We start from the raw sequence: 26,734 nt of genomic DNA, 5'->3' as shown, positions 1-26,734 counted from the left end.
AAAATCCTTGACAAAATATTAGCAAACCAAATCCAACAATACATTAAAAAAAAATCATTCACTACAGTCAAGTGAGATTTATTCCTGGGATGCAAAGGTGATTCAATATTTGTAAATCAATCAACAAGATATCACATCAATAAAAAAAAAAAAAAAACATATGATCATTACAATAGCTGCAGAAAAAGCATTTAGCAAAGTACCACATCCATTCACGTTAAAAACCCTTCGCCAAGTAGGGTTAGACAGAACATACCTCAACATATTAAAGGTCTTATATGAAAAACTCACAGCCATACTCATGTCATACTCAGTGGGGAAAAAATGAGAACTTTTCCCCCAAGGTCAGGAACAAGACAAGAATATCTTCTCTCACTGGGGCACCATGATGGTTCAGTTGGTTAAGTAACTGAGGACGAAGTCCCTACTCAGCGGGGAGTCTGCTTCTACCTCTGACCCTCTCCCCTATCATGCTTGCTCTCTTTTTCTCTCAAATAAATAAATAAACTCTTTTTTTAAAAAGTTAAAAAAAAAGTTATCTGTTCTCATAACTTTTATTCAACATAGAATTAGAAATCCTAGCCACAGGACAAAAGAAATAAAAGGCACCCAAACCAATAAGGAAGAAGTAAAATTTTACATATTTCCAGATTACATGGTACCATATATAGAAAACCCTAAGGACTCTAACAAAATACTACTAGAATCTATAAGTGAATTCAATAATATCATAGAATACAAAATTAATGTACAAATCCATTGCATTTCTATATACCAATAATGAAGCAGCAGAAGGAGAAATTAAGAAAATAATCCCACTTACAATTGCACAAAATAGTAAAATACCTAGTTATAAACATAACTAAAAAGGTGAAAGATCTATATTCTAAAAACCATAAAACCCTGATAAAAAAATTGAAGAGGACTCACACAAATGAAAAGACATTCCATGCTCAAGGATTGGAAGAATACTGTTAAAATGTCTATACTACCCTAAACTATCTACACATTTAATGCAATCCCTATCAAAATGCCAACAGCATTTTTCAAAGAACTAGTACAAGCTATCCTAAAATTTGTATGGAAGCACAAAAGACCCCAAATAGCCAGAGCAATCTTGAAAAAGAAAAACAAAACAAAGGAATTCCAGACTTCATGTGAGGAATCAAAACATTATGCTATTGGCACAAAAATAGACATACAGATTAATGGAATAGAATAGAAAGCTCAGAAATAAACCCACAATTATATGGTTGATTAATCTTTGACAAAACATGAAAGAATATGCAATGGGCCGAAAGCAGAGGCTTCAACCCACTGAGCGTCCTGGGATCGAGCCCCGCATCGGGCTCTCTGCTCCGCGAGAAGCCTGCTTCCTCCTCTCTCTGCCTGCCTCTCTGCTTACCTGTGATTTCTCTCTGTCAAATAAATAAATAAAATCTTTAAAAAAAAAAAAAGAATATGCAATGGGAAACAAGATAGTTTTTTTAACAAATGGTGTTGGGAAAACTGGATGGCAAGTAAAAGAATGAAACTAAACCACTTTCTTTTCATCACTTATTTGTGGAACATAACAAATAGCATGGAGGACAAGGGGAGTTAGAGAGGAGAAGGGAGTTGGGAGAAATTGGAAGGGGAAGTGAACCATGAGAGGCTATGGACTCTGAAAAACAATCTAAGGGGTTTGAAGTGGCAGGGGGTGGAAGGTTGGGGGAACCAGGTGGTGGGTATTAGAGAGGGCACAGATTGCATGGAGCCCTGAGTGTGGTGCAAAAATAATGAATACTGTTATGCTGAAAATAAATTTTGAAAAATAATTAATTAAAAAAATAAACCAGAAATGGATTAAAGACCTAAAAGTGAGATCTGAAACCATAAAAATCCAGAAGAGAACAAAGGCAGTGACTTCTTTGATATTGGCTATAGCTACGTCATTCTACATATGTTGAGGCAAGGGAAACAAAAGCAAAACTAAACTATTGGGACTTCATCAAAATAAAAAGCTCTGTACAACAAACAATCAACAAGACAAAAAGGCAACCTATGGAATGGAACAAGATATTTGCAAATGACCTATCTGATAAAGGGTTAGGCTCCAAAATATATAAAGGACTTCTACAACTCTACACCAAACCCACAAATAATCCAATAAAAAAAATGGGCAGAAGATATGAATAGACATTTCTCCAGAGAAGACATCCAGATGGCCAACAGACACACGAAAACATGCTCAACATAACTTGTCATCAAATAAATGCAAGTCAAAACTTTAACACTGTCCAACAGTGTTAAAAAAAAAAGATGGGGCGCCTGGGTGGCTCAGTGGGTTAAGCAGCTGCCTTTGGCTCAGGTCATGATCTCAGGGTCCTGGGATCGAGTCCCGCATCGGGCTCTCTGCTCAGCAGGAAGCCTGCTTCCTCCTCTCTCTCTCTCTGCCTGCCTCTCTGCCTACTTGTGATGTCTCTCTGTCAAATAAATAAATAAATAATCTTTACAAAAAAAAACCATAATGCGTATCACCTCACACCTGTCAGAATGACTAAAATCAAAAACACAAGAAAGTGTTGACAAGAATGTGGAAAAAGGAACCCTCTTGCACTGTTGGCGAGAATGCAAACTGGCGCAGTCCTGTAGAAAACAGTATTGGAGGTTCCTCAACAGTTAAAAACAGAGCTAACCTATAATCTAGAATCACACCACTGGGTATTTACCCAAAGAATATGAAAATATGAATTCAAAGGAATAAATGCACCCCTATGTTTATTACACATTTACAATAGCCAAATTATGGAAGCAGCCCAAGTGTCCATCAATAGATAAATGTATAAAGAGGTGGTATATATGTGTATCTATATGTGCATATACATACACTGTATGATGGAATATTATTCAGTCATAAAAAAAGAATAAAATCTAGCCATTTGCATGGATAGAGCTAGAGAGAATAATGCTAAGTAAAATAAGCTAGTCAGAGAAAGACAAATACCACATGATTTCACTCATAATGTAGAATTTAAGAAAAAAATGAACAAGGGAAAAGAAAAAGAGAAAAAACAAAAAATAGACTGAATTCTTTAGAGAACAAACCGATGGTTACCAGAGTAGAATTGGTTGGGGGTTATGTGAAATAGGTAAGGGGGATTAAGAGTATACTTATCTTGATGAGCACTGAATAATATATGCAACTGCTGAAATACTATATTGTACACAAGAAAGTGTTAGCAAGAATGTGGAACTAATATAAGACTATATGTTAACTACATTGGAATTAAAATTTAAAAATTGTTAATTTAAAGTAAATTAATTTAATTAAATCTAAAATAAAACAAAAAATAATACTCTATCAATTTCATAAGCATGTAAACATAGAAATATAAATCTTAAGTTAATTACTACATTTTTTCCACTTTGTGGAAATACAGTACAATAAACACATTCACTGAAATCTTGCCATGTTTAGGAATTCATATATACAAAATTATAGAGCTGATTATTGGTAACTATTACCAAGGGAATAGTATAGCATGCTCTCTCTCAAATAAATAAAATCTTAAAAAAAATAAAAATGAATATTCCCCTTAAAAATATTGAAAGGACTAATTGGATTGCTAAATAAATGTATGATGTATCATCAATAAATGTGTGCTTTCATTTCAATATAGTATTTTTTGCAGTAAGATAAAGCCAATACATTATTTTGTAGATGCATTTACAAAATCCTTAATGAAGTGTTCAAAAGTTAGATATAAAATAAAATGTGATAAAAATAAGAGGTAAGGGGCGCCTGGGTGGCTCAGTGGATTAAGCCACTGCCTTAGGCTCAGGTCATGATCTGTGTCCTGGGATCAAGCCCGCATCAGGCTTTCTGCTCAGCAGGGAGCCTGCTTCCCCCTCTGTCCCTGCCTGCCTCTCTGCCTACTTGTGATCTCTCTCTGTCAAATAAAATAAGTAAAATCTTTAAAATAAAAAAAAGAGGTAAAACTATAAACCTGGTTATTATTACATAAATTACCACAAGTAACAATTAAAACTATAAAGTACTTTAATAACTGAAGTTTCCTACTGTCTCACTGAGTAACATTCTAAAATAAGCATTTTAGGGTTAAGTCAACTCTGCTCCCTCAGCCTCCTTCCAGTTCAAGTTTCCTCACACCTAAGGTGTGGCCATGGTTTCTGTGACCCAAGATGGTAGTTTCTGAATTCCTCAAAGCAAGATAGAACAAGGGAAAAAAAACTAATAACAGAAATGTTATCTTAAACTGGGTGTTCATGAGCTCAGATATAAGTTAGTGCTTCTAGTATGAGAGAAAAATAAAAGGAAATTGGACATAACTTTTAAATTCATAGTAATAGATTTTACCATCAGACAATATTTAATATTTCATGTTTCAGAACCTATTAAAATAACAAAATTTTTTCAAAATAAAAATTAAGCAATTTTTTCACTATGAATTTTTTTAAGTACACAATTTTATCCTATGGGACAAATACTGTGTTGTTCATTATTTGGTAAATTTATTGCCTTATAAATATATTAAGAAAACTAATAAATAATCAAACTGAATGTTAATTAATGTTGCTGTCGTTATTATAACATCTTGGGAGAGATGCCTTTGGGGAAACATGAGAATTATATCACGTTGTGCCCTACTTTTATGAAGTTAAATAAAAGTGTTGCAGGAGAATAAATTCTTAATATTCCACAGGGCTTTGTGCAGTGGGATCAGCAAGAGACTGCCTCATACTCATTGGGGGAATATCTCAGCTTTATTTACTGTGAGTTCTGTGGAATGTGAGTTTCACTGTTCATTTTTACGTTTTTGGTGACAGTTATGGTTAAAAGAAAAATGAGGATTTTCATTATTTTCACAATAATAGTATCCCTCATTTTTCATGATTAAATTTGTTGTACATTTACAGCCACTATTCAGGAACTATTTATATTCATTTTACAGAGAGGAACCAGAGGCTCAGATCTGTTAAACCATCTATGTAATAAATTGTGAAACCTAATTTGAAATCATGAACTGATGGGCTCCAGTGATAATTTTGTCAGGTTGCTGCTTCCAGAAGACATGAGGTTCTTTCACACTTTTGGTAGATCTCATCCACACTAGAGCCAGTGTAAATTTTAACTCCAAGGAATATTTTAACAACCTGTCTTATCTAACTCAGTGCTTGCATAATAAGGATTTTGAAATATATTAATGTATTTTCCCATTCACATTTTTAATAGTTTTACTGAGATATAATTGATAGACAAAGAACTACATTACTTAATGTGTACAATTTGATGAGTTTGGATATATTCAAACACCTGGGATACATCACCATAATTAAGACAATAGATGTATCCAACACCTCCCAAAGTTTCCTTGTGTACCTCTGAATTTTGTTTTGTTTTGTTTTGTTTTGTGGCAAAGACATTTAACCTAAGATCTATTCTCTTAAATTGTGAAGTTCATGATACCATATTGTTAATTATAGGCACTACATTGTATAGTAGATCTCTAGAACTTAACTCACCTAGCATAACTGAACCTTTACATTCACTTAACAATAAATCTCCATTCTTATTGCCACAACTGGTCCCTGGCAACCACTACTGAATTCTCCGGTTCTATAAGTTTGACTATTTTAGATATCTCATATAAATGGATCATGCAGTATTTGTTCTTCTGTGACTGGCTTATTCCACTTAGCATAATGTCCTCCAGATTCATCCATATTTTCATATATGGCAGGATTTCCCTCTTTTTAAAAGCTGAGTAATAGTCCATCATTCATATATACCACATTTTCTTTATCCATTCATCTATCAATGGACACTTGGTTTGTTTCTGTATCTTTATGTGCCAACAAACTGAATAAACTACCAAGAAATGGATAAATTCCTAGATAAATACAACCTACTAAGACTAAGTCATGAAGAAATAGAAAACAGATCATAGATTACTATGAGATTGCATCAGTAATCAAAAACATCCCTCCAAAATAAAAGTCCAGGACCAGATTACTTCACTATAGAATTCTACCAAACCTTTAAACAATTAATGTCAATCTTTCTCAAATTCTTACAAAAAAATTGAAGAGGATGGAACATTTCCAACTAATTTCATGAGACAAGTATTACATTGAAGTCAAAGCCAAAGAGAATTATAGACCAATATTCTTGCTAAGCATAGATATAAAAATCCCCCCCCCTCAATACTAGCAAACTAAATTCAACAGCACATTTAAATAGTATACACCATGACTAAGTGAGACTTATCCCTGGATGCAAGGATGGTTCAACATATACCAATCAATAAATGTGATGCATCACATTAATAAAATGAAGGATAAAAATTACATGATCATCTCAACACATGCCAGAAAAACATTTAACAAAAATCAAAATGCTTTTATTATAAAAACACTCAACAAACTAGGTATAGAAATAATGTACCCCAACATAATATAGATTGCATACAAGTCCACAGCTAGCATCAAAAATTGAAAGCTTTTCTCCTAAGATCAAAAACAAGAAAAGATGCCCATTCTCACCACTTCTATTCAGCATGGTACATGCACACTGAAAACTACAAAACACTGATGAAAGAAATTAAAGGAGATGCAAATAAATGGAAAGACATCCTATGTTCATGGATTAGATGTTGTATTGTTAAAATGTCCATACTACCCAAAGTGACCTAAAGACTCAATGCTATCTTCATCAAAATTCCAACATGGCTTTTTAAATTTTTTACAGAATTATTAAATTATTAAAAACAATTATAAAATTAATATGGGATCACCAACAAAAAAACCCCACAGAATATCCAAATTAATACTGACAAATAAGAACAAACAAAGCTGGAAGAGTCAGACTTTCTGATTCCGAAGTTTGGCACTGGCATTAGAAAAACCAAAGGAACAGAACAAAAATTCCAGAAATAAACCCATGCATATGTGATCATATTTGATCTTTGATAGCAGTGCCAAGAATATACAATAGAGAAAAAGAAACTCAAAATTTGGTTTAAAAGTAAGACCTGAAACTGTAAAACTCCTAGAAGAAAATAGAACAAAAGATCCTTGACATTGGTCTTAGCAACAATTTCTTGGATATTCCACCAAAAGCACAGGCATTAAAACAAAGATAGATAAGTGAGAGGATCTCGGACCAAAAATCTCCTGTATAGAAAACAATCAACAGAATGAAATGGCAACCTACAGAATGGGGGGGAAATATTTGCAAACCATATATCTGATAACAAGTTAATCTCCAAAATATGTAAGAAACTCTTTACAGCTCAATGAAAAAAAAAAACTGATTTTTAAAATGGACAAAGGACTTGAACAGACTTTCTTCAAAGATATACAAATGGCCAATAGGTACATAAAAAGGTGTTCAATGTCATTACTTAACAGGGAAATGCAAATCAAAGATATAATCAGATATCACTTCACACCATTAGGATAGCTTACTATAAAAAAAAAGATAACAAGTATTGGTCAGGATGGGGAGAAACTGGAACTCTTATACACTGTTAATGGGAATGTAAAATGTGGAAGCCTTATGGGATAAACTACGGAGCATCCTGAAATTAAAAATAGACCTGCCATATGACCCAGCAATTCCACTTCTGGATATATATTCAAAACAATTTGAATCAGGATTTCTAAGAGATATTTGCACTCCCATGTTCATTGCAGCATTGACATTTCTTTATACATTATTTCCCTCTAGTAATTCAGCAATAGTAATATGTTGAACCTGACTTCTACAGGCTTATAGGAGATGATTAAATTTTCAGGAATCTTGCAAACTGTTGGTTGTTAAGTTGAATTCCATAAATTTACATCTAAATAAATTATAATAACAGATTTAATAAATATTCAAACTAACTCCTCTTAATTATTTTAATTTTATTAATATCTTTGTTTTTAAGGTTACTTACTACTACTGATCTGGCAAAAATAGTGTATGATGGTGTACCATTTCTCACTTTTTTCCATCTCTGGGTTTAATCTGATGTCAGTCCAGTGAGGGAGAATGGTTTTTATACATCAGGCAATCACTACAAATCAACACACTCCCCCACTAAAGAGAGAGAGAAAGAAGGTTGTTAACTATTAGGATACCCCTCCAGTATGCTAATAACTATTACCTTACCACACAGAAGATTAAGACTGTTAAAACCAGGAATGCAAGAGAAAAGAGGATTATCATAATAGGTCTCCCTCCTTAGAGAGACCATAGTCTTACTACCAGATATGGAGAGAGAAATGTATTTTCTAAATTCCTTACAGTCACATTAACATGTAAAAATCCAAGATTCGCGACTTTGAAGGTCCACCAGAAATCTGTGGCAGAGAGAACTCAAAATTCTGTATAAAGGAACGTCCACGCAGGGAGGGAGGAAGTGAGGTTTCTGGGCTGGTGGAAAGATACTCAGGTAAAGGAAGAGGTAATGTGAGAAAGTCGGGTCCAGTCTCCTTGTTTCCTAACTCTACATGCCAGGGTTAGATCCCGAATATGTTAACAGGGGATATGGGGGGTACCTCCTATCAAAGGAATCAGGAATTTAAAGACACTGGTGACAGTGGCTCATTGTCCCAGTGAACAAGGCACCATTTGTCCCATCAATCCATAATGATGCAAACTGTCTAACGGGAGAGGTGTCTAAATTTGCACTGTCCAATAAAATAGTCACTAACCACATTAGATACTGCGCACTTAAACTGAAGAGGATTAATCTGAGCTATAATTATAAAATACACACTGTGCTTTAAATACTTAGTAAGAAAAGATAAAGGAAATCTCATTGTTCATCTTTTCTATTTATTAATGTTGGCATGATAATTCTTTGGAAATAATGTAAAAGTATATTATTTAAATTAACTTTACTCATTTTAGTTCATAACATGGCTACATAAAATAGCACATGTAGCTCATATTCATGGCTTTTGATGATGAGTAGTAATCTAGAAAGATGACCCTGACTGACTCTCCCTCCCACATGAGCTTCTTTAGGGGTCCAGAATTTCCTTATTGTCCTTTGTACATTAATTTTTTTTAGATCATCTGATAAAGTGATTTGGGTCAATTAACAGGAATTATTTAAGATAAAATATAAATACAAAGAAATATATAAATATATGTATACATATATAAAATATAGATTAAAAGATTTTAATTTTTTAAAGAGTGTAATCTCTAAGTGTTGTTTCTGAATAATGATGCCATTGTTTTACAAATACATTGAGAAAGTATAAAAAATGAAAGTGAAATATATTTTAATTACTACCAATTGTACCATTATGTAAATTTTAAATGAAACTAAGATATAAACTAAAATAATTCAGAAAGCTCTGGGTAAAAGTTCATACAATTGATAAAGAAAACAAGTGCTAATGATATGACAATAATTCAGGAGATGGGGATTTTTTTTTTCATATTGAAGTTTCAGGGGAAAAAATGAGAATACGAGCGCAATCAAACTCATTTCCTGGTAGAGTATTTTGGCATTTATTCATGCAAATATATTCTGCATTGTTTTGGCATGGAATAAAATATATTAATGCCCTAGGCAAGGGACTACATTACTTGTTATTCCCTATGTCTCTTCCACTGAACACCTAGTAGAACATTTAAAATTAATTTTGGATGAACATGGGAGTAGCACTCGTTTAAACCTTGAAAACTACATAAAGACTCTGAAATTAATAATTAAGCTTCACAGAACTGTAGTTCTATAAAAATAAAAATTTTATGATGGCAAAAATACTTCTCTTGTAGTAGATTAAAATATTGTTTTTAATTGAAATTGTGAAAAAGTGGGATTGTCAAAGTACTGTCACAGGAATCAGTTCTCAATGCTAATGGTGAGAGTTGTCATATATTTTCACAGTTCTTGAATCCTAAATTTTGGGAGCAAAAGCAAGGATTTACTTTTCAGCTTTAGAAGCTATGAATATATGAATACCATTTAAATTAATTTTAAGGTACTCTATTCTCTCTATCCACCAACAAAGAAACATTTGAAATAGTTCCAGCAATATTTTCTATCCCAGTATATGTTGGTAGAAAGTAAATATACTTAAACTTTGGGAAAACTTAAATTATTCCAAACCTCAAAAAATGTATCAATAATTACATAGATACTGTGCACTAGAGTCCAGTATATGGCTTCAGAAAACAAAGTTTTGAATTTTTTAAATTGAAAGATAATTGACAGATAACATTGCATAAGTATAGGGTAGGCAACATTATGATTTGATACATTTATATGTTGAAATATAATTATCACTGTAACTTAATTATTGTGTCACAGTATTATTACCTATTTTTTTGTGGTATATAAACAATTAAGATCTAGCCTTTTGAAGTTTATAATACAATATTGTTGTCTAGAATCATTATCCTGTGCATTAGATCTCAGAACTTACTTACCTACCAGTTGTAACTGTATACCCTGAGCTTTTTTGAATGTGGTATGATCTTGAGCAATTCCCTGAACTTCTCTGAAACTAGATTCTTTGTAGGTGAAGTGAAAGCAACAATTCCTCTCAACCTACTTCAATTTGTTGTGAAATACAAACAAGGAAATATGTGAACAATATTGTAAATTACATATTGAAACAATATTTGGCCACTGTTGAATCATGAATTTACACTGCTCTTACGAGTTGTAACTATTACTGGGATTTTCGAAGAATTTCCAAAGGACTGAAAACAGACCTTGCATTGGCCTAGAATGTGGAATTTATAAGAATGTTTTTCCTTTTTCTCATTCCTTTACTTCTTATCTCTCTTTTTTAGAAAGAAAGCAGAAGATTATAAGCAAAATCAACAACAGAAGGAGTTTTCCTATATTAAAGCCACAACCTGAATAAATAAAAATTATAAAAGAAATTAAAGGAAAGGTTGGGTATTATAGAAAAAGGACTGATATTCTAGAAAAGGCTAAATAAAGGTGCTTACACCTATCGGATTCCATAGAATGGCTCTGTTTTAACAGGAAAACGAGGATATTTCTTGTGTAACAGATTAATAAATAAAATTAGCTACAAATACAAGACCACTTCAACTTCTAGTTTTATGTGCCTCTCCTAATTCCCCACAAATATATCCTGAAGACCATATATGTGCATGCATCTCTCACAAGTTTAAGTTTTGAAAGTTAATTCTTAGTTTCATACACCTCTCAGTTCACTGGCTTATAATTATCTTGCACTGCTAGAACTGCAAAGGAAATCATTGTACCTATGAAGAAAGAAACCTGAAAGAGTTGCATTACTTCTTCCAAAGTGGATTTAACTGATGGACTGGACCACACATTTGTCTTCACCCATTCTCACTGGTGCTCCTGTATTCATTCTGTTGTCCTGGCCCTTCCACAGCCTCTTGCCCTTGGACATTTCTAGATTGTGATCTGGTATCAATCTGCAAATATCCCACTTTCAGGGCAGATGCCAACTATCGAAATGATTCCTGAAGCCCCTTCATTTGACTAATTTTGAGGAGGCATTACTCCTATAGCACAAAAATCTCTAAGATACTTTCCTATCAGTCGTTTTCTTGTTAACCTCCTAAAAGTGGGTGATGAGTTGCAGAAGACAAAAACCTTTGTCACAGTACCATAGAATGTCCCACATCCATGTCTGACATCTGTTCTCTCTGCCCTTGAGCTCCTCTGACACAACAGAAAAAATCTAAAAAGTCACATTTAGCAATCGGCTCTGCTAGTTTTCTCCATTGTTTAGACTTACCCTGTGGAATCTAAAGCTACATAGTCTGTAACTCTCAACAAAAACAAGTTCTTGGTTAAATGGTAGCTTCTACCTTTAAAAGTTTTCAGAAGTTAATTGTGTTGTCAATATTTCTATTTACTTTATATTTGCTTTTGCATAGTCTTCCATTTTCTCAAGATTAGTATTTCTTTTTTTAAAGATTTTATTTATTTATTTGACAGAGAGAAATCACAAGTAGATGGAGAGGCAGGCAGAGAAAGAGAGAGGGAAGCAGGCTCCCAGCTGAGCAGAGAGCCCGATGCGGGACTCGATCCCAGGACCCTGAGATCATGACCTGAGCTGAAGGCAGCGGCTTAACCCACTGAGCCAAGATTAGTATTTCTAAGATAAACACTCTTCCCACCCCCAAAAACCTTAAATTCCCTTTCCTGATTTCATGGGTTTTTTTTAAACATACTTTGGTTGCTCTAAGAATTTGTGAATTAAATCTCAGTAGCTGTGCTCACAGTGTGCTCCACTCCTCCTTAACACACCCATCACAATACCATGATTTGATTTCGCTTTTCATATTTTAATAGAGCTTTTATTGCCTTATGCTTGGATTACACTGTATCCTATGCTAATTACACTCCACATCTCCATTTTTTGTTTCTTCAACTTCCTGACCACCATTACCAAATTATCATTCACAAATCAATTTTTTTTAACCTCACTCTCCCACTTGAGGAATTTCATATTCTTATTTCCCATAAGATAAAACTTCATAACCCAATCCTTTACAATTTTGATAAGATAGAACTTTCTCCTTTCCACCAAGATTCCAGTACACATTTTCCCACTTTAGTCCATGTTTTCCTTTATGTAGTACTACAAACTCATTTGGCACATTTCTATTTCCACCTTTTTTATTTTGCCTAGTTCTCTGACTTTTTTTCCTTATTCCCTTCCTTTTCTGCATCTATTTAAACAATACCTGTTAGCCAATGTGTGTAATTAAGAGCACTGGCCTCAGAGTCAGTGCTTTTCATTTAATACTGGCATTGAAGTGTTTTAAGAGTCATCCACAGACTAGGTAAAGCAAAGGATATGGCCTCAAACACAAACTCAAAGACCTCGTCTGTGTGTATAATTTTATTGTGAGACATTCTGTCTAGGCTGCTATGTAATTTTATGATTGTACTTATTCCAAATGATGTTTGGTAAAGTAGCCCAGAAATAGGCCCCCTAAACATGTTAAAGACTTAAAAAGATTCCTTGATGTTTAGATTTACTCTGTAAATTAAAAAAAAAAAAAAAAAAAAAAAAAAACATCTATTTTGTAATTAGCAAAATGTATGTTATAGGAGTTAACCAACAGGTCTGTATAATGAAGCATAACATCCTAGACTTGTCTTTAATAACAGATTCATATGGCATTAGGAATTCTAAATATTTAGTTTGTGATTCAGTTTGAAGGAAATTGATAGCAGGTATGGAGTCCTAACTAAATTTTAGTGATAACTTTGTATCTTTATTTATTTTTTTTAAAGATTTTATTTATTTATTTGACAGACAGAGATCACAAGTAGGCAGAGAGGCAGGCAGAGAGAGAGAGAGAGAGAGAGAGAAGCAGGCTTCCTGCGGAGCAGAGAGCCCGATGCAGGGCTCGATCCCAGGACCCTGAGATCATGACCCGAGCCGAAGGCAGCAGCCCAAACCACTGAGCCACCCAGGCGCCCCAACTTTGTATCTTTAAATGATCATGCTTCTTCATGAAGAAAATACCAATTAGTTAATGTATTACTAAAAATTTAAAATATTCATACCCCTAGTTTATTTAAATACACATGAAACCAAGTTTAAATTAAGACATGAATTTTATTTTATTAAAATATATAAGTTATACAAAAACACTTAGTGTTAAGACTAAAGCCCTATTCCATAGACTTAAAATGATAAGGGCTCATAGAAAATAAATTCAGATAATTTGACATAAATTATTAACCCGTTCTTAAATTAAAATTAACTACCACAGTCAAGAAATTTGAGTTATAACCATTAAAATACCCATCTTACTCTACTCTTACTTTGCCTCACATTGGCAGAGTATTATGAATTTCAGGCTGCTTTCATATCTGTTGCCCATTTGAGGACAAGCACTGAATCCAGTTCTTGTTATTCCCATCATCCAGCCCACAATCTGGCATGTTATATTCATTTGGAAAATGTTTACTGAATTCTCACAAAATAATAAATGGGAAAACAAGGGATTTTCTGGCCCAATATCCTCCAAAAATGCAACTATTTTTAATTCCCATTTTACATAAAGGAAATGGAGGCACTGAGAAGCTGACTAACTAACAGGTGCTTCAGTTTGAGGAAGTAAGTTCATTTCATACCAAAGTTCAATTATCTAGTGAATGGAATAATCAGTCAACTATTTGCATCAAAAAAAAAAAAAATCAGTGAAGAGTCTGGGAAGGAAGCTATTGTAGGGAAATGGAAAATATAGTTTCACAACTATTTTTCTTGTACACAAGAAAAATACCACCAATCACCACATAATAGTTAATAAACATTTATTATATAACAGGCATAAGATTAATAAGGTTTTTTGTTTGTTTGTCAGAGACACAGAGAGAGAGAGAGCAAGAGAGCACAAGCAGGGGGAACAGCAGGCAGCCAGAGAAGCAGGCTCCCCACTAAGCAAGGAGCTGCATGCAGGACTCAATCCCAGGACCCTGGGATCATGACCTGAGCAGAAGGCAGACGCTTAACCAACTCAGCCACTCAGGCGTCCCAAAACTAGTAAGGTTTTGTCTTCAGTTGCTAGCTTCCTAGCACTAAATGATTTCTAAAGTATATCTCCATATAGTCTTCATTTCAATTCTGTCAAGCAGATGACAAAAGGAGCACCGATTTTATGAATAATAGGTCTGTAGTTAAGATGGTTACTGTGAGTTTTTACAGAAGACTTGCCAGGACCTGTTTGCTGTCATTAGTGTGTAGGACATCCATACTGACAGTGTTCCTGCTAGATGGAGGAGACCTACTATGGTCCCTAGAAGCAGATTCTAATAGTGTCTGTGCTGGAAATATTCACCATGACTCTGCTCAGAGCTATGCGGTCCCTATTAGATAGAAGCATGATGCTCTACCAAAATTCCCAAAGAAAGTAGGTTAAGTCCCAGCTTGAGTGATACCAGGTTATGCCCTATGGCACCTGAGATGTTTTTCGCAGGCCATTCCAAAACCACTCAGATGTTAAATATGGACTCTGACCTCTTACTTATGGCTAAGACACTAACTTCAAGTGAGCATAAGCTCCCCTACCCTATCTTATGGTTGCTGATAGCCGAGATTTCAACCCTTCCCACTAAGGCAAGAAGTTCCAATTTTAGCCTTAAGAGTTCTGAAAAAAGGAATACCTACTCATCCTTCTTTAAGAAGAAAAAATGGATTTAATGATATTATACATAAGGTCTCCATGATATCAAAGTGAGTTATCCATGGTTAATCCTAGGTATTTTTTAGTCAGGAATGTTGCTTTGTCTACCATGCTATGCCTTTACAGAAAGTTAGGCCTCTGTCCTTCCATTCAGTCTCCTGGGGCTTTGTCTATTTATGATGTATGGTACAACCTGAATGACATCAGATTGAGTTAACCAAACTTGCCCCGGGGAAGTGGTTTGTTCAGAGTTACTGGTATGTAGTGCCTAGAGCAAGGCATTTAAGGAGCCCATACTCATATTTAAATGAACTGTACTGGGATAGAAGTATTTCTTGACATTGGAAAACTCTTTCAGGGGCACCTGGGTGGCTCAGTGGGTTAAGCCGCTGCCTTCGGCTCAGGTCATGATCTCAGGGCCCTGGGATCGAGTCTCATGTCGGGCTCTCCGCTCAGCAGGGAGCCTGCTTCCCTCTCTCTCTCTCTCTCTGCCTGCCTCTCTGCCTACTTGTGATCTCTCTCTGTCAAATAAATAAATAAAAATCTTTAAAAAAAAAAAAAAAAGAAAACTCTTTCAAAGAGAATCTGTTCTTATTACTCTAAAGACTGATTTACAACATCTGTATTCAGCTAAATGAAGGGAACATACATCAAATTCTGTTTTTGTTGTTTCTTTGTTTTTTGGAACCTTGGAAGTAAACATCCGTTGGAATCAATTTAGAGAAATGTGCACCCCTGCAAAAGACCCTCCTTTTCCAACAAGGAATTCTTTATACGTTAGAGACTTTCACTGATTTTACTAAGGGGAAGTAGCAGCAGAAATAAAATTGAGAGTCCACATCTTATAAAAACTATGATTTTAATATGTTGGGAAAACTTAATGAGACTCACAAGATGCTATTTGTAGGAGGACAGAAAGGAATGTATTAGAAATTTAGAAACTGGTCTATGGGGGTATGGTCAACTATACAGAAAGCAGGAGAGAGCGGGGTAGGAAGAAAGGACAGCCCAGGTTTCTCGACTGGTAGTGGTACTCAAACAGATAGAAGGATTAAAGATTCTATAAAGGATGAGAAAGTGTAAGGGTGATAGAAATGATCATTCTGTCTTGAGTATGTTAAACCGATGTTCCTTTGGAATCTTCTTGCTCTGCAAGTAATTAGAAATATGTGTTTGAAGAGAAGATAAATTTGGTTCTGACCACCCTTGAAGACTATTATTTCATTATCCTAAGAGGCTGTGATTAGTCACTTCCTGGCTGAGTGTGTATTGGCTGTCCATGCTGTACTTGGGAATGGAGATAGAGATATTTGGACCCAAATGTGCCCTTCATTATTTCTTCCTCTACTGAAGGAATTCTAATTTTCCAGACTTTTCTTTTTCACTTTGGGGTTCAAATAGCTCGACCAGGTTGAGGTAAAGTATTAACGTAACAGAACTGATGAAAATAACTTGAAGGAATAAAATGTGACATACAATCTTAACATAGTTGAAAGTTAAAGTCATTCATTAACCAGAGTAGGATAAAAAAACAAGTTTTGAAAAATTGTTATAAAGCCTTGTAAGCAAAAAAAAAAAAAAAAAAGAAAGGAAAAGGTATGTTTTTAATGAAGTCTCAAGAAATGATCACATTTTTACTTAAAACAATATAAATTCTTACTTTATTATAATACTCTATTTTATGGCAAGAACTGAAGCTTAAAAATATATATAACTTTTAAAAATATTATTATTATAGGAGTTGTAATACTGTAATATTTAGGGGGGGAAGTATTATACCTGTAACTTTTTGATATTAGTCACCTCTGAAGTGACTGCAAAAATGAAAAGCATTATTAAAGAAACCTTTGGGTGGAAATCTCCAGAACCAATACTATCTTTGGGGGAGAAGGGGAGACACTTGTTAGATCTTCACAGGGCAAGAGTTTGTCACAGTTATCTGGCACACTTTTCCCTTAAAATGGTAAAAGGCAACATCTCTCAGCTGGATTTAAATGACCTTTTATCTTCTCCAACATAAAAGCTATGGTACAGCCAAATGGTAATGATGTTTTCTTCATATTTCAGTCCCAGAAGAATGGTATGCATTTACAAACTAAGTAAATCAGCTAATTTAATCACACAAAGAAATTTTATAATTTCAGAAAAAAACAAGATATAATAGGCAATGCAATACTGTAAAGCGATGGTCACAACAATTAAATCTACTGGTGCAGTTTTCACCTTAAATGAAAGAATGCATAATCCTCTGTCCCACTCATATAACATGGCACAGAACACTTAAGCCTGCTACAGATTGGTGGGAACACTGATCCCTTGTGAGGAATAATTAAACTTTAGTAAATCACTCTAAAAGCTTATAAAAGCAAACACCAGAAGCTTACAAAGGATTGTGAAGAAAAAAAAAAGGGCACTTGGTGGAGTTAATTTAAAAGCTGTTGTAGCTTAATTAGAAGACTTAAAATGGAAATTTTAGCTACTTTGCTATTCCATATTTTCATCATATAATTCCTTTAATCATTTTCAATTAATGTAAGTATGTGGTGTCCCTCAAAGCATGTTTACTCACATAGGGTATGTCTTATTTTATGTACACTAAAGACCTAAAAGCCTGCCTACGATACATCCTACAACACCCGAAAAGGATATCAGTGGCAGTCTTGGATTTTCTCAAAATATTCATGCTTACTGAAATACCTCCTGGGACATGTGTCTCTCTACCAAAAATTCTAAATGAATTCTGGGAAAAGAATTGAGTGGGGGTTGTGTGGGGTATTGTGTTCAACTGGATCTGACAAATGAGTTGGGAACTGTTTGCTTGTTTCTAGCTTTGTAAGAATCACTTGGTAAGTGAATTGATGAGATTTTAAAATATTATAGTTTTATAATAATCGCTACTTAAATAAACTGATGCTAAAGACTGATATATGCTTAGAATAATTTCATCAAGCAAAGTAGAGATGGAGGCTTGGAAATTAAATAATGAGATCAAACAAAAATACACAGACATATGTACCCCCAATCCAAACTCATACCTTTACATAGGAATGACCTAGTCATATTCATAATCTAGCAATTCTCTAATTCCTTCATACCAAGGCTCTGTACTTTAATTCCAATTTCATACTTTTAGATAAAATCTTACTAACACAATAGAAGATTTAAAATTTGTGCCTGAAACAATAAAGAGCAAACATGTGAGAAGAAAATGACATTAGTGTTGTAGAGGAACAATTTAGAGAATTCTTCATCTAAAACAAAGAGGATATATGGTATTACAAATGCAAATGATAAGAATACCATAAATGTTCCTGAGGAAACAACGAGAATAAACAGAAGTATATTCAAAGATAGAAGAAAACACATTGAAGGTAGAACAACATCTGAGACAAAAAGGCTCAGGAAGGAGCATCTGCCTCCAGACATTAAATGGAGTAGCCATTGCCACAGACACCAGTTCAGGTGGAAACAACTATTTCTATGCATTACAAAATGAAGAAACCACATAGAAAAAATAGGTTAATTCCACAAAGACTAAATGTTTTGCATAAACACTCCATAATTTTTTTAAAAGACAATTGGAGAAGCATTACCAGTACATGCAATGATATGATAAACAAGACGAGCTCACAAGAAAAACTAGAGTTTAGTGACCAATACATATTTTCAAATAAGCTTAACCTCAAATTTAAAAATGCCAAGTTCAAGAATTCAAGTAAAAGATAATTTTTCACTCTTAAGTTGGCAAAGATTAATAAAAATAATTGACAAAATTCATTGTGCTAAGGATATGAAACACTTGACAGACCTGTGCATTATTCTGGAATTTTTGTGCCACATTTTTGGAGGAAAATAGCAACCAAAATATTTCCTTTATTGCTCAAACCCATTGGACCCCAAATTTTCTTTTTTAAAAAGTGTGTGTATGTATATAAATTTTTAAAAGTTACATATATATTTTTTCCTACTGAATAATTGTGTTAAGATATAGAATATATAAGGGATACAGTGTTTGAAGCAACATTACTTGAAAACTCTATCAACACTAGGACTACTATAAGGGGGGAATTTTCTTTGTAGTATAGCTCATCCACAGATTATTATAGGCATAGAAGAACCAAGTAGAGCTATAATGAAGTGAAACAAAAAGCAAAGTATGGAACAATACACCCAATATAAATTGCAGATTTTTGTCCGATTTCTGGAAAGATCTACAGGAAACTGCTGAGGGTATGTACCTGTGGCTGTCAAACTCGGCTGAGGGAACTGGAATGTTAATCTTTATTCTTCCTGTTAAATGCTTTTGTATCATTTAAAATACATATTACTTCAACAGTACCAACTTCAACAAAAAGAGAAATGAAGGTAAGAAGGTGAAAGACAGATTAAATTTTGTGCGACATTGGCATTATTAGCTGGACCATGCAATGAACAAACATTGAAGGAGCTCCTTAGTGATGTGGCTGCTGCTGGCCTGCTACTTCACCTGGAAGTGTGGCTTTCAGGTTAGTGTCAGAGTTTCACTGAAGTGGCACATGGAGATGTGGCCCTCACTGATACACACTACTTATTTTAGGGAAGTTAAAACATTAACTCAGAAGAGCAGTGATCAATAGTAAATGTTTTGTGTAGGCAAATATAGCCTTGGTTGGGGATCTTGTCCTTGTAACTTCCTGTGTTATAATGCCTAATAACCGTATATAACATTAAAACCTCTCAGAGAAACAGACTGTTTTATAACACTGAGAAACTTAGTAGACCATGAAATTTTTCCATTACCTTAGAGGCAGAAATTGTTGTAGTCAATTCGGTGTTAAATAGTGTTTTGTTTCATTTGATTATTGGTTTAAGCATATACAAGAAAGAAAGACTTTGGGTAAAAATCCATGATACATCTATTAAAATGAGTCCCCACTCTCACATTCCAAAGACTCTAAGTGGGGGGAAAGAATTCTGAATTTTTTTTTTGGACCTTTTTCCCCCTCATAAACAGTATAAGCATCATTTTTTTTTTACATAACTGAAAATAAAAACAAAACCAAAATCTTAGTGCATTCTAGGTCATGAAGAAAACCACTACCATCACCATCACAACAAACTGTGATACCACTGAAACTCGAAGTGTTGTGGGTTTTGGCCACTTTTAGCCTTGTCCTTTTCTCACTCAACCCAACCTCTACCAGTACTCTATATAAGAAGCCATCTTTATAAAACAAATTTTGATAAGCAACATAGAATAGGATATCAGAAATCCAAAAGACACTCTTAAATGATAATTGATGCTCCTTAACTAAGTGATAATTAGTGACTGATTCTTGAGTGAGGCAAGGATACTAATGGCCTATCACTTGCTGAATGAATAAGATAAGGTGAGAGCAGAGAAGAAGGTTTCAGGTCCAAGGAAATTATTTTTAGACTCTACATGAAGAAAGGAGATAGGATGTCGCCAGTGAACTTAGGACAAAGATTCATGATCCTGAGGGAGCATATTAAGTTTTACTCTTGGATATGTACTGAATCCTCACTATTCTTTCTCTATGTGAAATCTCATTAAAATATCACCACCTTGGTTCAGTTGGTTGAGCGACTGCCTTCAGCTCAGGTCATGAACCTGGAGTCCGGGGATCGAGTCCCGCATCGAGCTCCCAGCTCATGAGGAGTCTGCTTCTCCTTCTGACCTTCTCCTCGCTCATGCTCTCCCTCACTGTCTCTCTCTCAAATAAATAAATAAAATATTAAAAAAAATAAAATATCACCACTTGCTAATGTATCGTGGTATCGAGTCTATTAGTAGGGAGTCTATTAGACTCTATTGAGTCTAATAGACTATTGAGTCTATTAGAGTCTATTAATACTATTAGTAGGGGGTTGATTAGAGTATCCAGGTGGTTTGGAGTGAAGAATAGACCATCAATGAGAGTGCTGCCATACTGTACACAGGGACAGAAGTTGTTTTAAGCAAAAACTCTTGAGTGATTCTTCCCTGCTCTTCCTGTTACTGGACACAAAGCAGTCTTTCTCTCTTCCACCTCTTTCTGTCAAAGTTGTTCTAAAGAATGGATCTATTGGCCAACTACAACATATTAACTAAACACTGTGCTCTCTTTGACATAGTGTCACTTAAAATGTTACTTGAATCATGATATAAAAGGTACTCCTACCTAGTTGACATGATTCCAAGTATAAGTCATAGGGAACTCTTACCAACAGAATCACCTAATTTGGATCAGAGATCAATAAGCCTTATCGGTTTTATTTAAAAAATATTAAATATTAAAATATTACTGACAGCTTACTATCAAGGTGATACTGGCTCAACATATTCTATCAGTATTTTGAATGATAAGAAGATAAACAGTTGATACTGTTTGGGGAGAGGGGTTTAGACCTGCAATGCATTCCTGGAACTGAGAACCCCTCTCAAAATTTACCAGAACCCATCACCGTGAGGCCATCCCCACTGACTGAGGGTAGATTTTCAGCCTGGATACCAGTCTTCCTGCAAGTTTCTACTATCCTTCATACTGTGACCTTCCTACCAAGGCTTCTTATGTTAGAATTTTGGAATTCAAGTCCCCATTTCACTTTCAACTTCATTTCTCAGTGTCTGAGGTTGTGTGATCCTGTTTTGAAAAGGAAGTTTAGCTTCTTGTCTTTTCACCCCTTGGGAAATTCTTTCCTTCCAGAAGAGAAAAATATAAATTAACAATTCTCTTAGACACAGAGGACTATTTCATAAATGAATCACCTAGAAGTTCACTGTAAAAGACTAAGTTTGCAATGATTTTCTGACTTTGAAATAGAAAAAGAAAAAAAATATATTATTTAATTTTTATAATCCAAATGCTCATGCTCCCAATGTGCCCAAGAAAATGGATAGTTAGCCATTAGGTCACCATAAAAAATTCTTCCATTTTCTATCTGTAGCTTAAGACCAAAAAGAACTTTGGATCCATATTTTGGTAAGTAAAATCCCATTACTAAAGTTGCATTATCCTCAAGGTGAAACACAGCAAAAATTTAATTAAGAACAGGAAGACTTAGTTAAACAGATGGTGAAAGTATTTACAAACACTACATAAAGTTCTTATTTATTCTCTAAATGTTAAGAAAATCATTTAGATAATCCATCTTCTGTTCCTACAAACCTTATTAATCTTGGTTTTCAGAAGATTTTTAATTGTCTCTATCATGAGAACTCCTAGGCACTCTTTTATATGTAATTGTGTGAGTGCAGTAATTGCTATTAAATTTTTGCTAAAGATCAGACATCAGAAACAGTCAACTAAATTAAATGGCAAATTACTAAATTTCTAGGACTCTGGAAAACTTCTTTGGAGAAAGTGCCAAAGTGGAACTGGGTAGAAGATTAATGAACAAAATGAAAGCTACTGTTGGAGTTTAAAGATGTCTGGGAACTAGAGATAAATGTGTTTGAATTGTGAACTTGCAATAATCTACCGTAAGTATTATAAATTACAATGAGCTTCCATAAATAATTTTGAAGGAGTTTGGCTATAGAATAATAATGTATGGTGAAATGTTAAAATATTACTAATTATATTGATAATATATTATAAATGTTCTAACATTTTAGATTAGCAATTTTAACAGAAATTATTCCTTATGTTTAAGAAAGTACCTATTAGTCAATAGAAATTACATATGGTATCATGTCTTTAAAATGCGTTGACAAAACAATGTGTGTTATTATCTCACCAATTTCTTTAGTTAATTTCTGTTGAGACATTTGAAATATTCTTTATGTATGTTTATGATTGTTGAATACATAAACGCATATAATCACTCATTTTAATATTATCTGGGATTTCTTTTATTTCTAAGACATATCTAAAATATAGATTACAACTTATTGCATTAAAGCATCCTGTGATTCAGTTTTATTAAGTATGGTGATACCTTCAGTTGACACTGTCATGAATATCTCTTATAATTTCTATTTTAAACATTTACCTGAAGTTTTCTGATAAATGAAGAATTGAAGATAATTCAAGGCAATTCTAGTAAGGGTGAGTTTATCTCTTACCTCATAGTACTTGGCACCCTTTGACTTTTTTTTTAGAGTTTATAGGGTTACCTTTTCTAAGTGCGAAAAAATATGGTCTTTATACAAAGCACTATTTTAAAATTGCACTCAACTTGTTTTGGCTTTTTTATTTAGAGAGATACTCTGTACTATACATGTGAACTAGAAATTAGCCCTCATTCAATCAACTGGCAGTCAAATACTGAAAAATCATATAAGTAGATGATCTGAGTTTGAATTTTCTCTTAATGGCTTAAGTATTTGTAGTGAAACAAACTAATACATAATATATGTAATATATATATTATATATATTGAATTTATTTCTCATAGACTTTTAAAATTATGTCCAAGATATTTCCATTGCAGAAAATGTTGACACTTATATATAAAATTAACCTCTGATTTAATATTCTTTCAAAAGCTTAAGAATTTAATAAAAACATATCACACATTTAATTTCATGGTTCTTTTTTTAAAAATGCTTATGTTAAAACATGATAGTTCCCATTTCATTAGAAACTTTCACTATTTCCTAGGACAGAATATTTAAACATGGTTCATAATTATGTCAAATATATATTCCATCATCAAATGAAAGAGTTCTGTAAAGATTTTTTTAACAAAAATAAGAGATGTCAAGCAAATCAGAAAATCATGTTTGATGTCATTGATGTCAAACAAATCAAAAAAATCAGAGATCACAAACAGAAATGTTTGTGATTTGCATTCTGTAGCACTTTAGGTTACTTTAAATGAGTTAGTTTCATGAAAATGTGTTTCATGGGATTGAAATTTAGAGGTTCGGAATCAGAAGGATTGATGAGGCCCACCCACTCTCATTATGAAACCAAGAAACACTAAGTAGTTTTCTCAAGGTCACGCAGAGAAAAGATAGAAATGCCGAGCATAGAACCAGCATTTTCTGGCTTAAAATCAGCTGTCCTTTTTAACACATAAATTAGCTTATTAATCCACACATTTTACTGATAAGACAACTAATAAGCAATGTGGTAAATATAATACAAATCATGACACTAGAGCTAAAATTAACCAGAGCATTATGGTCGGGGGGTTTCACGAAGTAGACAAAATTGGAGTGTTCTCTGGAATCCTGAAGTGAAGAAAGATTAAACTTTGAGATAGAAGATTCATGTTCAGTTTCTACATTTTGAAGAAGGAAAATTTAAGGCTGATTCTAGCTAACATTTTAAAATAAGTGTAATTCACCTCCTAAAATCATTCCTAACCTCACATCATTTGTTCTCATATCCTGTCTTTCTCAATGACACATTTGTTACCATCTCTTAATAATATCTCCCTGTGTCTCCCTATTAAGCCTTGCACTTTTCAGGGTTGTCCCAACTTCCACATAAAATGAACACAGCTTATCTTAGCCAGAGTTACATCAGCTTCTCCTAAAACATTCAGGACTTTTTGTCCCACTGAATTGCTATGTGATGGGTTCTAAAGCAGTACTGGGGACAAAAAATAGGACAGAAAACTTTTACTCAACTCATAATAGAGAGTGTATAAAATGTATAAATGTATGCAAATGTGTATAAAATGAGTCCTAGAGAAATAGACCAGTAAGAGTTGATATGTCCTCTTCCCAGGGATAAATGTATCTATCTTAGATATTTATAAGATTTATTATATATAATTGCCATATAAAAGCATATTTCTTACTATCTCATTAATTTAGAATATAGTTATTAAGTGCCAAAAATAGCAGAACTCTGCTACATACTCAAATGGATATGTGAGGGAAAGACAGAAAAGACTGATTTAAATCATTAACATTAATTATATATTTTAAATACAAAATTAAATTTTATTCATATATTTATTTGGTGAACATACAGATTTTCTTCTGATATTCCATGGTAATATTTATACAAATAAAAATTTAAATACCATAAGGTACCTATTGTTTGTTCCCTAACTTAAGGACTTCACATTTTTCAAATCTTCCCCAAAAATAATTTGATTAAATTTTCTAACTATGTACAAATTCATTAAGAAAGTATTTGATACATAGAGATGCATTTTTTATCACCTAAAGCCTTTCTCCTTAATGTGTGGGGGATTTTTTGGTATTTGTTTTGTTTTGTTTTGTTTTGAATTCAGCTGCAACACTGGGAACTTGTTAGAAATTCAGAATTCCATCCCAGACTTAGTGAATCAGAATCTTATCAGGATTCTGCAGGTGATGAGTATCACATTGAAGCTCAAGAAGCAGTCACTGACCTAAGATAAGAACTGGCGAGGCCATGTCTGGTTTCATTGTATGAGACAAAAGTTTTATACATGGAGGAAAGTACAGGAAATCAGCATTCCACTTTATTTTACTATAATGTAAATAAAAATTGTGATCTTAGATTTTACTAACTCAGTGTACGTGTTCATAAACACTAAAAAGAATTTCATGGGACACACAGGTTCTGGAGATTTAGAACCTGCAATGGCTGGCCATCTAAGTCCCTACCCATCACGAGGTTACACATCTCCCTTGAAATTATCAGGACTGACCCACCAATTGAATTCACTACTGGTAAGTTTCAATTTCAGAAGTAAATACTGGCTAGCCTAAATCTCTAAGGGCTACATATGAGAATTTCCTTATAATATCCTTATTATTTTTAATTCAGTGCAGGTCAATTTATCATTTCTATACTTACTTCTATGTTTCAATCACTACAACTTAAAGAGAAGAGAATTTTGGCAATATTCTCCCCAATTGCCTGCTCATAAGTCCTGAGTTCAAACACAAAGATTCCTAAATGGATTCCTAAATGTAATTTAGGACCACTCTTTGCCCCACCTACTCTCCAAAGAAAGACCTCTCTTTCTATCCCCGGCCTTTTTTTATCTTTTAGTTTATTACTAACCGGGGGTGGGGGGAATGGAATACTAGTGGTGTTCTTTTCTGGCCATACTTAGGCCAGCAGTCTCTTACCCTCGGAATAGAATGATGCAGTCACAGCATTAACACAATAAATTATCTTAATGAAAAACATTCAAGCCAAATGTAATTCTGTCATTTCTGCTTTTCTTAGACAGCATCCTTCTCCATCTGTTCTGAATTTTGAGCCAAAGTGTGCTCCAGATAAATTTAGTATCTGTGGGAATGGATGTGTAGGAGTTCAAAGACTGGCCTCCTGGAGGGATTGTCAAAAACTAAGAAATATAGAAAAGCTCCTTCTCTTACACACCATAAAGGGGAAAACACACACACACACACACACACACACACACACAACCAAAAGACCCATCTGTGGGAACCCCACATGTGGCACTGTAGAGTATAATACCACTCTAGGAACCCCTCTTATTTTATTTGTATCTTAGAGTGAACCCCCCCAAACTATCATTTTTTCACTTCTCAAGAGGTGAGATCATTCATTTCCTCCAAAACCTGCCTGGTAAAATCATTGTATTTCCAAAAACTCTCACCATCATATTCCAGTTCCTAACCCAGAGAGACACTTTTATAATGATTTTGCTACAAATCTTCATAGG

The sequence above is a fragment of the Mustela nigripes genome, chromosome 2 (assembly GCF_022355385.1).
Source record: "Mustela nigripes isolate SB6536 chromosome 2, MUSNIG.SB6536, whole genome shotgun sequence".
Classification (NCBI taxonomy): domain Eukaryota; kingdom Metazoa; phylum Chordata; class Mammalia; order Carnivora; family Mustelidae; genus Mustela; species Mustela nigripes.
The sequence above is the reverse complement of the archived record's forward strand: the minus strand, read 5'-3'. Positions refer to the sequence as shown.